Source organism: Wolffia australiana, chromosome 15 (assembly GCF_029677425.1).
Source record: "Wolffia australiana isolate 7733 chromosome 15, ASM2967742v1".
Classification (NCBI taxonomy): domain Eukaryota; kingdom Viridiplantae; phylum Streptophyta; class Magnoliopsida; order Alismatales; family Araceae; genus Wolffia; species Wolffia australiana.
This window is the reverse complement of record NC_135849.1, coordinates 4,251,313-4,269,459: the sequence shown is the minus strand read 5'-3', so window position 1 is coordinate 4,269,459 and position 18,147 is coordinate 4,251,313. Positions and strand designations below refer to the sequence as shown.

Below are 18,147 nucleotides of genomic sequence, written 5' to 3'. Positions count from 1 at the left end.
TCCATACTAAGTATTGTTGAGGAGAAAACATTATTCAGAAATATACTGTTACTGATAGATCTTTGTGATCACTCAAGTTAATGATTTGGGGGCCATAATAAGAAGGCTTTGGGGGCCAAGTTGAAGTAGATCAAGGAACGTCATTATGTGGAAGCCTTTAAGGGTTGAGGATGCCAAAGCTTCATCAACTTTTTATGTTTTCTTGGCATCCTTTTTAGCCCTATCTGCAAGTGATTTGCTTAAGGATAATTCACACAAACTTGGTTAGGGCACATCATCACCTTGCGACGGATACCCCCCAACAACATTAGCTTGAGCTGCCTAAAAGAAATAATTTTCTCCCATTTCCACTACCTCAAATCTTAGGTAGAAAAATCGTAGGTTATTAAAAATAAAAATATAATATAAATAGATAACCTAATTTACCCCCCCCCTTAGGTTATTCCTTGGTCATCCAAACTAACATCTCCAAATGTGCAGAAATATACAGGAATTAAAAGATACAATTATTCGGGATTTGGAGAATTTTAGAGTGCTAAGTGATTCTATAAAGGGGCCTGAAAGGATCACTTGGAGTTCTGTAGCATCAAAAGATAAAATCTGTGAAAAATGGGCAACTATATGGCCTGCCCATTGGGCTCTCAAAAACCTTCCAAAGGAAGAAGTTGAAGATCACAATGAGAACCTCTCAACCCATGTGTAAAAAGGGCAAAATGGCAAGAAAAGATAACCAAAAATGCCCAAAGGGGCATTTAAGTGACTTTTTCTAGCTGTAAATACTCCTATTCTCCCTCATGTCCCCATCTAATGGACGCGCTCTAGCAAGTGGCTGGCCAGAAGCAAAAGGCATAATTCAGAATCCAGGTTGTTCTACTACCTTACTGAAAGTTTCTAAAAGTTTCCTCTTAATCCCATCTTGTGTTTGCATTGAAAAATACCTGATCCTGGAAAAATATAAGAATCCAAACATGATCAGAAGCATTGAGGGCTCAGTAAACTTGCATTGAGATTTTAGGAACCTAGATTTACATTTTCCTTATCCTTATCCATTCATTTACTCTTTAAGTCCATTACTTTGTCACACTAGACCCACATTCTCCCTATTCTCTCTCGCTAGATTTGATTCTTTACCTCTTTTGACCTTCATTTATATCTCTAGTTCATCCCCTCAAATTTCATGGAAAATCTTTTTCATTTACACCTTCAAATTCCATCTCGAACTCCCTCTACACCATTTCTTCACTCTCTTTATCTCTTCATTTAGTCATTTTCTCAATATATACTTCTTACTTTATGTCTCTATAATCCATTCCTATCTATCTCTAGATTCTATATTATTTATATTTCAAATATTCAAAACAATCCAACTAAAACATTACTTCCATCCTTTAAGACACTTTTCCCCCCTACCGTTGTCGTGTAGCGCTTGTGCAGCTGGGACACCTCTTTGCCCATCAATCTGCGCGCTAGTAGTGCGTGCAGCTAGAGGGTACATGCATGCACTGTGCAGGACTTAGACAAATCAGCTAAGTCCTAACCCTATTGGCCAAGCCCAATTGGGCTGACCCATTGCGCTAACTTCTGACTTAGTGGGCTGATCCTTAGTGGGCATATCCACTAAGGCCAGCCTAAACAGACCAGGATCATGCCACCGATCCAAATACTCAAATGGATCCTCCGCCGCTTACATTGTGCGTCACCACCTGTGCCGCCCCGCCTCCGCCAGCGATGGTCAAAGCAGGTATTTTCCGATTTTTCTACATTTAAAAAATAAAAATTTATATAATAATTCTCCTACATTTAAAAGTCAAAAAAATTCAGGAAAACTGAGGAATAAATATTTTATGTGTTTGAAAATTCCAAAAATAAGGAAACATTCTACAAATTTATATAATAATTTTCCACTGATTTGAACGTCTAATCAGACTCTAAAAAGATCCATAACTCTCGTTTTAAAAATTTTGGTGAGTTTTGGTGTAAGTAAATATTGGAAAATTCTAAAAATATTTTGTATTTACGTTGTTAATAAAAAATATGATTATTAGTCTAAATATTTTCAACGTTTTTCCTTGTATTCCTGCTTCAATTCAAAGCATAGAAAGTTATATAAATAGACAAAAATTTTATAAAAATCCCAAAATTATATCTCGCATTTTAAACCCATTTTCTTCATTTTAAGATTTAAAAATATATGAAATTAAATTTCTGCCTCTCTGTTGGACGACCCATTAATTGTCTTATAATAATTATAGAGTATTTAAGTGGAAAATTTTCATAAATACTATTGTTTAAGTAAGAATTAAAACAACGATATAAAAACATTAAATTTGGACTTATCAAACATTATTGATGACATCAAATATGTAGTGATAAATATGTGTTTTAATATTTTTTATTAGTAATTATACTAATTATAGCCACAAAAGTTATCACTTATTCTTGGGGAAATGAAATTTACACTTAAGTTTGTAGTTGGGCCCAACTTATGGGGTTTTAAAGATTTATGAACTAACTCCACTTTATTCCCTTTAATCCAATATTCTGTTTTTTTGCATGATTTCCTTGCTACATTTATATGAGGACTCAAGTAACTGGAATTTTAATGGTGGAGAAGAGAGGAATCTAAAGCACAATGAAGCCCACTATAGAGCAGGCCTAATCCGAATCCCAAAAAGAGGTTCAGCCTAGTCAAATGAGATGCCTATTTTATAAGAAGAAATTCAAATGGGAGATTGCTATTTCTTTCCTATAAAGAGGGGCATGAAATTGACTAGCCAAGTTGAAAAATCCCGGCCAGACACTCAACGTTTCTAACAGTGAGAATCTAGGATCCTTATTCATACCCCTTTCTCTCTTACATTGTAACTATCCCTGGATTTCTGTCCCAAACAATGTTTTTGCGGTTCATGTATTCTTTGAGGTCCCTGCCTTGCACACTCAATTTTTCTGGCTTCGTTATGACCACACAGGATATTCATGACCTAGGACTTTCCAACACCCCAAATGGTTCTAAAAATTTAGTCTATAGCTCAAGTACTTGCATTTTTATTAAACCAAAAAACCAGAGATCAACCACGCCTTTCTTGACACCAACAGGTCAACTCTCAGGTGCACATGTGGGAAACCCTGGCAGCCTCTTCCAAAAAGGGATACTGTAAGCTATTTTTAGTAGCTATTATTTGATTTCTTAATATTCAAAGACTGAAATAAAGTTTGTATTTGAAGTTATTCTCAACATTATTTAGGTTTCCTACATTGCACTTCCTTAAAGTTAATTTTTAATCCAAAAAACTATAAATATCTAATCACATAAAAAAATATTCTATTTAATTTCTAGGTCTCTATGGTTTGACTCTAAATCAAGTCTATATTTAGTAAGGAAATATTAAAAGTTTATTGTTGAATCCACAATATAATAGCGACTTATACTCTTTTTTGGGTTATCAACTATCACTTCTCCCCCCGAATCTTTTCATGACAACCCTATATCACGGAGTCAAGCAATCAAGCAAGAGCTTTCAACAATGCTCGGATTTAATGTGACTTGGTCTCAATGCTTGGATAAGACTGTTCAGCAGCCTTCTCCCAAGTTGTGTTTGAAAGCTTAATACTGCTTGGGGGTCAAAAGGAAAAAAGGCTAGGTTCTCAGCTCAACGCCGAGATATTTGGTTATGACACATGTAAAGATACACCATTACCATATCTTTTAAATCAGCTCAAGGTCTATAAATGAATATAGAGATGGGGTGCAGCTTGTGCCGTTGGGTAGTGGTGCTCCAACGCCTTCAAACTAGCAGCACTGCGCACACACTTCTCCCAAGTTGTGTTTGAAAGCTTAATACTGCTTGGGGGTCAAAAGGAAAAAAGGCTAGGTTCTCAGCTCAACGCCGAGATATTTGGTTATGACACATGTAAAGATACACCATTACCATATCTTTTAAATCAGCTCAAGGTCTATAAATGAATATAGAGATGGGGTGCAGCTTGTGCCGTTGGGTAGTGGTGCTCCAACGCCTTCAAACTAGCAGCACTGCGCACACACTTCTCCCAAGTTGTGTTTGAAAGCTTAATACTGCTTGGGGGTCAAAAGGAAAAAAGGCTAGGTTCTCAGCTCAACCGAGATATTTGGTTATGACACATGTAAAGATACACCATTACCATATCTTTTAAATCAGCTCAAGGTCTATAAATGAATATAGAGATGGGGTGCAGCTTGTGCCGTTGGGTAGTGGTGCTCCAACGCCTTCAAACTAGCAGCACTGCGCACACACGCCTACACGAATTACTACTTCAATAATGTCTTGGGCCATGGAACCCAGAGCACTTGCATGTTGGTTGACATCCACCAACAACACCACTGTGCTTGAAGCTCAGCCTTGGCACTCCACAACCCTCCAATATCCATGCCAACACATCTTCCTGGTGTGTCTTCATTGGCATTGCCATGCTGGGCACCCAATCACTGGTATGTGCAAACTATAGCCCACAAGGGCACACTAAGTGCCTCGCATCCTCGTACCATGGCTACATCAACCACAATGTCCATGTTAGGTTCTTCAAGTTTTGTTCTAAATGAACATGATGATTCCATGCAATGGAAGTTTTATAACAAAATCATAAAAACATCAATAAAACATTAGACAAATCATCTATACGTGGATCACACCCATGTTTTCATGGACCCTAGAGCACGACAAGTCGAGCTGTTAATGTTTGTAGCCTCTAAACTTATCCACGCAGTCCATGGACACATTACGTTTCCTCCTTTGCCTTGACAAGCTCTGTTCACCCTATGTAATTGTCATTATGATGTCCTGATCACATTGGGGGTCGAGTGGAGCTGTAGGGATAAGGGAGAAGAAGGGGAAGGCCCCTTAAGAATTGTGGCCTAGGCAAATTTGGTTCACGGCTTTATCTTAGTTATACTAAGTTCCTATTTTTCATAAAAATGCCAAAACTCAAGTATATCTCCTGACATGCAAAAGACCATCTGGTGTGACCCTCTAGGTTGAGGGGTATCAGTCTAGTTAACAAATCCAAGGTCGAATTACCTTTATTGGCATTAATTTTCTGTATCATCGTGTAGATTAAATAATATCAGATTGATTGAACCCCAATGGAAAGGTTGAGCCTCCAACCTGTGGGGTGTCACACTTACACCTCATGCTCAATAAGATACAAAGGACTTTTTAACTATCCACCCATGGATCCTGTTCATTATCAGTTATTGTACGTCTTGTCCCTCATTCCCTTGACACTATAAGGAAGACTTATAGCATAATCAAATATCAAACCCTCAACGATAATCTGAGTCAGCACTAATGTGTTAAAAAATCAATAAAGAACTCGTCTCTGATATTTGACTACCTTAGCCAAGGACTTAATCGCATCGTCCTTCTTGAGCTGCCTCCTCTTATATTGATGATGGAGGATCCCATATTGACAACTCAATCATCTTCATGAACTTCTTTATATCTCAAAGGAATAAGGGCATCTAGTAATATCCACAGAAACATGAGTGCAAAGAATGGTAATCTTGCGAGAGGATGACAGAAAAGAATAAATCCTATAATGGAAGATGTAGTTAGAAAAGTAACATTAATGGGGCTAGAGGGTAGGTATATTTATTCAATTTGTGATAGTGCTCGGATTATTGATGTACATCAATTTGCTAATAAAACAAAAAAGGACATGAACAAGAATGAGGGACGGGAAGAGACCTAAACTAGACTAGCCACTAGCTAGAGAATATGCCCCTTGCCTTTTGCAGATCTAATTTTTTAAACATTAGGAAGACATAACTATTTATACTTTATACATGGATGCTTAGTGTATAATCAGATTGGCATTCACCTTGAAGATTAAGAAAATATTACCTGTAGTTCTGTATTTGGAATAATTCCTTTTAGAGAATGCCATTTAGATTAACGCTCACACCACATTTCGTTGTTGTATGTCTGCGTTTCAAATCTAGATGGAGATTCCCCTACAAAACATTTATGGATGAATTTTTTTATTTTTTGTCACCATTTTACACATACTTGTGTGATTTAAATTAAAAAAACAGTTCAAGATATGTGTGGTGAAAAGGCTCCTTAGTCAGGCAAGGTCCCACTTCATGGTATGAAAGAGATTAGTATTGGGACATCTAGTTAGCAGCTGTTGACTTGAAGTGGACAAGGCCAATGTGGAAGTGATTTAGAATCTTCCATTGCCAACCAAAAGCAAGCAACATTGAGGATTCTGCAGCCACACATGCTTCTTTATATAATACATTATAACCTAATAGTAAATTATCTAAACGGTCGACCCATTTATGAGTTAAGGATGCAAACCTTGGAATTTATAATACAGGGAAGCAAGTTTTTATTCCATTATTCTATCTTTCAATAAATTTTGATTTATGTGTAAAGTAGTAAAATGGTTCTATTTTCTTACAATGGTACTAAAAGATATTTAATAAACAAGAAAGAAACATAACCTAAGTTCATTAACTAGATTTTACTAATCAAAGAGTTTGATTTTGAAATACAAAATAGACATACAAATGATAATTCTATTGACGATCACTTATTTATATTACACGTCCACAGGGAAACATCCATTTTAAAATTTTTTTCTAATGATCATATAGTTGAAGGGTGACATAGGTAGCCCCATGTGTTGCGAGACACAAAAACGCAGGCGTATATGTTGACCATTTCATGGATATGATGAGGAAGTTAAAAGCCCTAAAGATAACCAGCATCATGAAACCGGCGTGGAGATCCTAAAATAATACAAGGACATGACCCTTTTGTTTGTTTGAGCGCTATATGACATTTGAAAAAATTCAAATGAGAACTCAAATGTTTTATTTACATAGGGCACTTTTGTGCTTGAGGCACTGCCTTAATAGAATAAAAGACAATGACCCTTATCTCAATTAAAGTGCTATAATACTTTTGAGATATTTCACAATATAACTCGGATTTTTAATTTACTCTTTCCACTTTCGTTTGGGAAACATTACATGACCCTGATAAAATAAAAGGACAAAACGTTAATTGAAAAAAGGGAACGACCCTTCTGTATTACTTAGGAAACAATTCACACAACAGTTTAATTTTTAATTTACTTGGGATACTTTTGTGTAGGCAAGAATGTACGATCGTTTCCAATATTTCATGCCGCCCTGGTTCTACTTTCCTCTTTATGCTCCCTGTTAATATAAGTTATCATGTGTGGTCTCAGGTATGGTCTCAGGTATGGTCAAACTCAACAAGATTAAATTTTTGATTTCGTTTTAAAGGTTTGTGAAAGATTCAAAAAATCATTGATAAACTCAATTTTTGGGGTGTTTTTTACTGGTTGTTTAGTAGTTAATACAAGTGAGGATTGAGCTTATACAATGAAATTTATAACCTCACAGCTTAGGGTGAGTGAGGGTCAATCCACAGGGAGACGGCAAAAAACAGCAGAAGAATTCTTTCAATCAAATCAGTTCTTTTGGATCTCAATACTCAAGTATAAACTCTGGTAAACGATCTTCGGTACAAACGACAGAGCTTTCTTTAAAAGTCTCGGTGCAGCAAATCTTCAGTAAGGCTTTCCTTACTGAGGATTTGCCTTTGCCCTTTGGGGAAATTTAACAAACACCCAGCGGGCGTTTGTGCACGCGCGAGCGCCTGCGTAGGCGAGCCTGCTCGCGGCGCGCTGCTACGTGTGGCGAGCCTGCTCGCTGGCGCTGCTGCACACTGCGCGGCGCTGCTGCGCACGGGCGACCCTGCTCGCGGCGCTGCTGCGTGCGGGCGACCCTGCTCGCGATGCTACTGCGCGCGGGCGAGCTTGCTGCACGCAGCGCTGCTGCGTGCGGCGTTGTTCCCTGCGGCTAGGAAGTTCTACAGGGATGGATTTCACGATCTGATGCGAGAACAATGGAATTTTTGCTAGAACGGAATGGGAAACGATTGAATCAACTATGAAATTCAAAATCAAGCGTAACCAAAGGAACAACAGAAATTGGAAATGCTGAAGACACAGCTTGTGATCTTCAACCCAACTCTGATTGTCTTAGAAGGGAGAAGAAGATTGTACTGTGACTGAAACGCTCACGCCTCCTCGTGTCACTCCTTCCGGGCAAGGTGACGATCGTCGTGCTCCAGCTACTCCTCAGCTTGCTTCTCTCCCAGCTCCAATGCTCATCAGCCTTGGAGGGTCTGCAGAAATCCTTTCTCTCCAAGCCCTAGCTTCCTTGAGAGAAATTCTGGACAACCTAAAATCAACTCTCAAGAGGGTATTTATAGGTTTCTCTTAAGTCATGCCCAGGGGCATTTTCATAATTTTTGCGTCTTTGAATTTTCGCCCGCTCCTCTTGATCCTCGTCTCTTTCCTTGATCTTCTTAACCTGTCTCTAAATGTTTACTAACCATAAAATGTTAAATATATTCCACTTGATTCAAAGGATCAAGTGGGGTTAGTAATTTCATAAAATGATGTATATGCATGATATTAGCATGAATTAACATTATAATTTTGATGAATGAAAGCTAAAAAGTTTAATTATTTGATGACATATTTGAGAGTCATCAAACACCCCCCAACTTAGATCATTACTAGTCCCTTAGTAATGAAATGCAGGTGAGAATAAAAGATGATCTCAAGTTGACTTTCGACTTCCGATAACTTTGATTCATGCTCTTTTCAAGGAGTATTTTCAGCAATTGAACTTGACCAGCACAGGAGAAATTTAGGATCTATCTCAGCCTTCTACCTCAACTAAGTGCACTTGATCTACGGCGTACATATAGTAAGTACATAGTATATGGAGTAAGATCGAGTTAACACCCCAAGCGCACTACTGAACGAGGCGTAGAGAGTGGTGCTAAGGCTAGCTCAATACTATGGCTATAGTAGCATCGGCTCAAACACATGGGAGACAGCTTTTCCACCTTTATTTTCTTTGGCATTTGCTGCTTGTTGGTCATTTTTTATGACAATCAACTTTAGTACTATGATGCAAGCTTTTGCTCGTTTATGCGCAGTGCAGCTTTCACTTTACAGTTTGGTGGCGCTTATCCACTACCCATGTGCCGTCCTTAGTAGACTGGCAGCTTATTCCCCCGACAAAGTTTTGTATCCTTCTTGGTTCAGGGAGCTTCACTCACGTCATAATAATATTGCCGATGAGCTAACACTAACCCTACTCTCCACTAAAGCTAAAAAATTTCGTGCATGTAAGTGCTAACTCAACCCGAGATGGATGGTGAGGTGAGATACATATAATGGTCAGATATATGGCTGTAATAGTATGGATCATAGTGCACCTAGCTAGGCTTACTTCACCTAGGATTTCCTAGCTGGCCACTCTCTCTTCTACCCTTTTGAAAAGAATCAAATTATCATGCATATCATTGGACAAGTATCTCCTAGGATCATCAAATATCCATGGTTTGTGAATGCAAAACGAAACATTTTTAATGGATGATGCATGCAACTGTACTCGCCTCCCCCCCAATAAAAAGGCATGTTCCTACATGACAAATCATAATTAAGAGAAAGGAGAAAGAGAGATCAAACCATGGAAGGAAAGGCTACGATCAGCATTCGTGTTGTCCAGTGACGGTGTACCTAGCTTGGATAGGAGTTGCTGCACACGAAGACAGAAACAAAAACGAAGAAAACAAAAACAAAACACGGCAAAATAACAAAACAGAGAAAATAGAAAATGGAAGCAAAAACTAATCAGATCATGCTGCGTCATATGGTGGCTTTTCTAAAATAATATTCATGGGGCTATTAAGATCCTCTTCTTCTAAGTAGGGTTTGAGCTATTGCCCATTCACAGTGAATTGTCTTTGAGATGTAGGATCAAAAATGGTAACCGCTCCATTCTCAAAAACCTGCTGAACAAGGAAGGGGCCATCCCATCGCGTTTTCAAATCTCCTGGAAAGAGTTTTAATCTAGAGTTGTAAAGCCATACTTTTTGATTCTCTACAAAAACTCTTCTCCTCAAGCTCTTATCATGAAACATCTTCATCCTGGCTTTATAAATCTTCGAATTCTCATAAGCCTCATGATAACACCCTAATTTCGGTCTTTATTTCATGTTATTAGCATGATTTATGCATTTAAAAGGCTTAAATTTGGGTTGTTATCATATTTTTACACAAAATAATGCTTCCAAGTAATTTCTGATTTTTCCCTAATTTTCTGGTAATTATATGAATTTTTAAGGATTTATTGAAGCTTGAAATAATTATTTTTGGATGAAAATGGCACATTAAAAAGTTTATTTCGACATTTATCAACGTGGGAATTAATCAGGGAATTTTCTAGAATTTTCTAGAATTTTTTACGAATTTTTAGGAATTTTCTGGGATTTATTTCAATAAGAAATGCATTTATTCTATGAAAAAAGGGCATATTTATAGGAGAAAAAATGTATTTATGCAATTTCTAGACTTTTCGGGGCCTTTTTGCAACGTTTCGTTGCAAAAAGACCCTGAAAACAGCTCTCGGTCGCCACAGCAGGCGTAAAGATCCTATTTAAAATCATTCAGGGTTTTATTGCAATTTTTAATATATATTTTTAATGTTTTAGGAGAAATCGGAGGAGAGAGAGTGCGCTAGGGGCATATACGCAATTACTTTTGGGCGGCGTCCAAAAGCAATTCCAGGCTTTTTAAGGACTTTTCTGCAAAAAGGAGGATTCAAAATGCGCCAGCCAATGAGAGAGCGACACGTCATTGCGTGTTTAAAAACGAAACTAATAAATAAATCAATTTTAAATCTAATGGATTAAATTGGTTTAAAATTGATTTATTAATAACTTTTGATCCTGAAGTCCGATTGAGATGATTTTTTATAGATTTGTTCGTCTTGATCCCCTCTTTCTATCTATATGGTTAGATCATTCAGATATAGCCTACATTGATAGATAAATATTAAGTACTAAACGGGGGTAAAATGGTGATTTTTACCCTATAACCTAAGTATAAAAGCTGAATTTCGAGAGGGGGAGCTCATTCTGGAGGGTGCTTCATCACAGCTGCAAGACAGAGAGGAGTCCCAGCCTGGATCAACAGTTTTGGTATTTTTTTCTTTCATTGTATTCAAACTTTTGTGCATTTTGAATGAAATAGGTTAAGTTGTTTGTTTCTTCATCTCCATTCTAGTCTGAACTTCTAAAGATCAAATTCACTCTAATTAGGATCTAAAACACCAAAAATAAAATCAAATTGAAATTCCTACTTGCCTCCCTTGGACGACACTCATACTTATCACTATACATATTAAGTAGAGTTTTATAAATTTTATTGCATAAGCCAAAAATTCACAACGACAAGGGCTAAAAATTTTGGGTAATTTTCACCCCTATTTTTGGATTATCAATTGGCGCCGCTGCCGGGGAGGCAACACTGAGGAATTCAACATAATTTTATTTGTAAACACAGTGGTGAATTGTTGCTCACGAGTTTGTTAAGTCTCCTTATTCTTGATTTTGATTTAAGACGGTATTTGGTTTTTAACGACTAACGAGTGTTGTGTTTGAATTAGTGGTTTTGTATGAAGCTTCGGTCTGGATTTCAATCAAGGAGCAGTGACAGAAATCCCCCTGTAGTAGATTCCACCACACCCGAGTCGTCTTTCACCGAACCCACATTTGTAGAGGAGATATTGATTAGACCCGTACCAATGGACCCAATAGTTAATGGAACAGGAAACCCTGAGGTAGTTAACGATGGACGGAGGAGGATTAGAGAGTATTCCACACCATCAGAAACCCCCATCTTAACCAGGATATCTGCCCCGATTGGAGAAGATGTGATGTTTAGAATCGATCCACACCAATTTCAGCTATTACCGTCCTTTTTGGGGAAGGCAAACGAAGAGCCCTATGACTTCTTAGAAAAATTTTACGAAGCATGTGATAGTTGCACTTACCCCAGAATTTCAAAGGAAGTTGTGAGAATGAAACTATTCCCTCATGCCCTTAAGGATAGAGCCAAGGATTGGTTTAGAACATTGGGAACAAATTTTGAATCATGGAATGATATGGAGAAGAGCTTCTTAAAAAGATATTATACAGTGGCTAGGACAAATTCTTTCAGAAGAGAAATTAGAAATTTTCAGCAGGGAAATGATACATTTAGCGAAGCATGGGAGAGATTGATGGGGCTCATTAGGAAGTGCCCCCACCATGGCATTCAAAAATGGGAGTTAGTGCAAATTTTCTATGAAGGGTTAAATGATGTGGAGAAAGGCAGAGTTGATATCTCGAGTGGAGGAGCAATAGCTGACATGTATGAAGATGAAGCTATGGCACTACTACAAAAAATGTCTGATAATTTAGCCTATCACCAAGATGCCTCCGATCATGTTAGGGTTACCCCTCGGAAAGGTGGACTGTTGGATGTTAGAGGGGTTGAACCCCAGATTACTATGGATAGAATTGAAAAACAGATAGGTGTAATGATGGGAAAAGCCATGGAAAAGATGAATGAAAAAATAATCTCACTATGGCAAGGTCAGAATAGTGGAAGAGCACCCAACCAAATAAATCGATGTGAAATGTCCTCAAGTGATAGCCACACCAGAGAAGAATGCCCTATGATATCAGAAGTGAATGCTATAGGCAGGCAAGAAGGGAGCAATGTCCAATGGGGAACTAGAGGAAACTTAGGAGGACAGGGATGGAACAACAACAACCGACCACCCCAACAACAGTTCCAATCCAAGGCGAACAATCCCCAACATCAACAACATTATCAACCTTACTGAAATTTTTCAGATCCCACTAATGCGACTCTCACCAAGGTCATCGAGGAGCTGCAAGAAGACAAGAAGAGGATGCTCAAGCTTTTTGAAGAAATGGAGGAGAGGCATCGGAGGGAGATGGAGAAGCTCAAGGCGGAGATCAGCCTTCACAGCGGTCAACAATTTGCGCACGGGGGAGCACCGCAAGGTACGTGTGAAGACCCTATGAAGATGGGCGCCAAATCAGGTAAACTCCCTACTCAGGCCTGTATTAATCCTAGCAATTTACTTTATGTTGATGACATGTGTAGTGTAGTTAATGAGCATATTCATGACATGCATGCATTGACTGAACAACAAGAAATAGGAGAGCTGAGTGCTCTATCAAAACTTAGGAGTGGGAAAGAGTTGGCTAATCCATTTGCAGCTATAGAGAAACGAAATGAAGTGGAGGATAAGTTAGAGGAAGTAGAAAACGATGAGGATGAAGGGGTAGAGGAAAATCTGGAAAAGAAACCCAACCCCAAAACATATTGCCCACCTATCCCTTTCTCTAGTGCCTTACAAGCGAAGAAAGAAAAATCGAAAGACAGCCCACTTCTTGAGTATTTGAAAGAGGCTACGGTCAAAATTCCTGTTTTAGATGCGATCCAGTACATCCCTGATTATTCCAAATTTGTGAAAAACCTGTGTACACCTCCTAGGAAGCAAAAGAGGATTTAACTTTCTGAGAATATTAGTTCAATTTTTCTGCATGAATTACCTCAAAAGCGCAAGGATCCGGGAGCACCAGTGATCAAATGCGAAATTAGGGGGGAAGTATTCACCAAAGCTTTACTTGATTCAGGAGCAAGTGTGAATATCATGCCTAAGGCCCTACTTGAGACTTTTAAATTTGGTGAATTACAACCTGTAAATTTAGAATTGCAGTTAGCGGACGGATCAATTAGAAGACCGTGTGGACAGTTGGTGGATGTGGTGATGAAAGTAGAAAAGTGTTCATTTCCTGTCGATTTTATAGTAGTGGATGTAAAAATTTCAGGAAAAATTAGTCATGCACCGATTATTTTAGGACGGCCATTCCTAGCTACCGCAAGAGTGAACACAGATTGGAATGCAGGAAAAATTAAATTGCGCATGGGAAAAGAAGAGGTTGAGTTACCAATCTCTCAATTGATGAAGTATCCCAATAGTAGCCAGGAAGAAATTTATACCTGTTCCCTAGATGATGAAAATGATGAATGCCATGTTATAGGGAAAGTAATCTATGAGGTGATGGCGGTGAATGAGAGTGCCTATGAGGGGGAGAAGGACGACCATGGTGAAATGAAGGGTGAAAACATGAATAACTACAGATCTACGCCCACTGAAGAATTAGAATTGAAACCTCTTCCTTCTCACCTTAAATATGTTTTTTAGGTCCAAGAAAGACATATCCAGTAATTATCTCTTCAACCCTCACTTTAGAGCAGGAAGTTAACCTATTAGATGTCTTACGACAGCATAAGAGTGCTATTGGATGGACCATAGACGACATCAAGGGAATTAGTCCTGATACCTGTCTGCATAGAATTTTTATCGAGGAAGGATCCAAACCATCAGTTCAGCATCAACGTAGATTAAATCTTTATCTTTATGATGTGGTGTCGAAGGAGATTACCAAATGGCTGAAAGCAGGATTCATTTACCCAATTTCAGATAGTAAGTGGGTGAGTCCAATTCATGTGGTACCTAAAAAAATAGGGATTACTGTCCAAAAGAATCAGGATGGAGAAGAGATCCAGACGAGGGTAGCATCGAGTTGGCGAGTATGCATAGATTACCGAAAGTTAAATCTAGCAACAAAAAAAGACCATTATCCTCTACCTTTCATTGATCAAATACTTGAAAAATTAGCTGGACAGAGTTTTTATTGTTTCTTGGATGGGTACTCAGGATATAATCAAATTAGCATTCATGAAAGTGACCAAGATAAAACTACGTTCACATGTCCTTTAGGAACATTTGCTTTTAGAAAAATGCCATTTGGACTTTGTAATGCACCAGCAACCTTTCAAAGGTGTATGAGTGCAATGTTTTTTGATTTAATTGGTACATGTCTTGAAGTTTTCATGGATGACTTTTCCGTGTTTGGTGAATCTTTTGGGTCTTGTTTGTCTAACTTGGATAAAGTGTTACAGATTTGCGAAGAAAACAAGTTAGTGCTCAGTTGGGAGAAATCCCATTTTATGGTGGACAGGGGGATCGTCTTAGGTCATCATATCAGCAAGGAGGGGCTGGCTGTGGACAAGGCAAAGATCGAGATCATCAAGGAGCTTCCACTTCCATCGACCCTAAAGCAACTTAGGGGTTTTTTGGGCCATGCCGGCTTCTATCATCTTTTTATTAAAGATTTTGCCAAAGTGGCTAAACCTCTCACTTTGCTTCTATCTAAAGACAAAGAACTTATTTTGAATGATGAATGCAATTTGGCTTTTAATTTGATTAAAGAAGCATTAGTTACGGCTCCCATCTTACAAGCTCCAAATTGGAGTGAACCCTTTGAGATTTTTTGTGATGCTTCAGATTATGCAGTGAGAGCTGTGTTGGGACAACGCAAAGACAAGAAACCGACAGCTATTTATTATGCAAGTAAGACTCTCGACGCCGCTCAGGTAAATTACTCTACCACAGAGAAGGAATTACTTGTAATCGTCTTTGCTTTGGATAAATTTCGATCTTACCTAATAGGGAGTAAGATTATAATCTTTTCAGATCATGCTGCACTTAGACATTTGTTAAGTAAGAAAGAGACAAAACCTAGATTAATGAGATGGATCCTACTTATGCAAGATTTCGATATTGAAATTAAAGACAGGCGGGGAGTGGATAATGGTGCGGCTGATCACCTCTCCCGCCTATCATTGCCAGCCCTAACTCCCATCACAGATTCTTTTCCTGACGAGCATATTTTAGAAATTTCTACACGGAAATTGCCTTGGTATGCTCATATAGTAAACTACTTAGTAATCGGGCAATTGCCTCAAGGTTGGGATTATGATGATAGAAAAAAGTTTTTTAAGAATATCAAGTATTACTATTGGGATGAGCCTGAATTATTTAGATTAGGCGTCGATCAAATTTTTAGGAGATGTATACCCGAGGATGAACAATGGAGAGTCTTGGAATCATGTCACTCATCCTTATGCGGAGGACACTACGCCTCCAAGATAACGGCACATAAGGTCCTACAATGTGGATTTTATTGGCCTCATCTTCATCGGGATGCATATGAATTCTGCAAGAGATGCATTCGATGTCAAGCGGTGGTCAATGTAAGTCGCAATGCCGCTATGCCTTTAAACCCTATCCTTGAAGTTGAGTTGTTTGATCTTTGGGGCATTGATTTCATGGGACCCTTTCCTCCTCCTTTGGGCTATGAATATATTTTGGTAGGTGTAGGTTATGTCTCTAAGTGGGTAGAAGCCATACCAACACGAAAAAATGATCATAAAGAAGTTAAATTTGTCAAGGATAATATTTTCTCTCGGTTTGGATGCCCACGAGCCATTATTAGCGATGGTGGAACTCATTTCAATAACAAAGTCTTTAAAGAGTTGTTAAAACGATATGGAGTTCATCATCGGCTTACCACTCCGTATCATCCTCAAGCCAATGGCCAAGTGGAAGTCTCCAATAGAGAAATAAAAAAAATCTTAAAGAAAATTATTAACCCTAATGGAAAGGATTGGTCGAGCAAATTGCCGGATGCGTTATGGGCATATCGGACGGCATATAAAACCCCGTTAGGAATGTCGCCATTCAGGTTGGTGTTTGGAAAAGCTTGTCATCTCCCTTTAGAAATCGAACATCGTGCTTTATGGGCTATCAAGAAACTTAACGTATCATTAGATGATGCAGGTGACCATCGCTTATTGCAGCTGCATGAGTTGGAGGAGTTGCGTAACGAAGCATACGAAAATTCACGCATCTACAAAGCCAAGATGAAAGCATTCCATGATCAACACATACACAGGAAGGTTTTTGCCCATGGCCAAAAAGTATGGTTTTATAATTCTCGACTTAAACTGTTTCCAGGAAAGCTTAAATCAAGATGGGATGGACCTTATGTAGTATGTCAACATTTCGACAATGGATCTGTTCTCGTTCGAGATCCAACACATGGAGCTGAATTCAAGGTCAATGGGCAGCGTTTGAAACCCTTCCTTGAACACGAGCCGCACCCCCCTAATGAAGACATTTCTTTAGAAGCGGCAACATCACCCTCTACTTAAGAGCATCAATAAGATTTATTTTCTTTTCATTACGTTTTAGGATTCATTTTTTCTTTGCATTATTTTCTTTTACTATTATAGCTCCTCACTTTTGTTGCATCTCTTGTGGTAACTTTGACCAGGTTGCGGGAGTATGTAATTCAGCAAATTCGAGTTATCGCCAGGATCTCTTGTTCACAATGCTAAAGGGCCCCATATCCTCCATATCACTGTTTGCCCCTCTAACCTCAATTTTATTCTTCATGATTTTAGTAGCTTTGCATTGAGGACAATGCAGGTTTTAATGGGGGGGAGATAGTTCATTTTTAGGTGACAAACTATGGTTCATGCATTTAATTTTATAGAATTCTACATGAATTGAACCTGTTTTTTTTTTTTAACAATCTTTAGCATGCACAGTCATGAATTAATTTTCTTTCATCCAATGGTTTGGGAACAAGTGTGGAGAAGTTAGGCTCCTAGAGCAGATCAAGAACATGTTGAGGTGCAACACAAATGATTTTGGGCGATGTGGATTCAATTTCAAATTGGGGAGGGTGTCTAGTAGGTGATTAGATGATGGAAAGTCAAGGGTAGAAGCTCTATTCTTCAAAGGGGAGTGACGAGTGAACTGAGAGCCCCCATTCCATCAACTCTAATAGCCGATCACACTTATGCATTTCGTCTCCCCATTAGCCTACTTTCATTCCAAAATAGTGAGCAGCCATTCTCCGAGTCCTATGCACGGAATCCACCACTTCATTCACCTTATTGTTCCACACGCTTCACGCCATATCCATCACAACTTGACTCCACCACCTTGCTTCCGCTACCGAGGATATGCTTATCTCCCAAGTACGTCTATCTCACTTTCCACGGTATCACTACGATACTGCCTCTTTGTATCTTTTCTGTCAATAATTCGCTCTGCATCATCTAAATCTCGTTCTTCTATCTCTTCTCCATAGACCATTCAAGTCACTCATGCTGGTTGTGATAAAATATTTAAAAAACCATTAAAGTCATGGAAAGTGTTTCATTTGTTGTTATCCTCTTTGTTTGATATACAAAAAAAAAAAAGAGTTCGAAAAAAAAAGAAAGAAAGAAAAAAAAGACAAGAGGAATGAGAAGAAGACAAAGAGAAAGGAGTGGTTT

At 38.5% G+C, this 18,147-nt stretch overlaps 1 non-coding gene across 1 annotated transcript; it reads right to left on the bottom strand.

Moving 5' to 3' along the window:
• Positions 1 to 12,083: 12,083 nt before the first annotated feature.
• On the bottom strand, positions 12,084 to 12,189 carry LOC144713364 (small nucleolar RNA R71). Its single transcript, XR_013584029.1, has one exon. It is a non-coding gene; the product is annotated as a small nucleolar RNA R71 (small nucleolar RNA).
• Between the last annotated feature and the right edge of the window lie 5,958 nt (positions 12,190 to 18,147).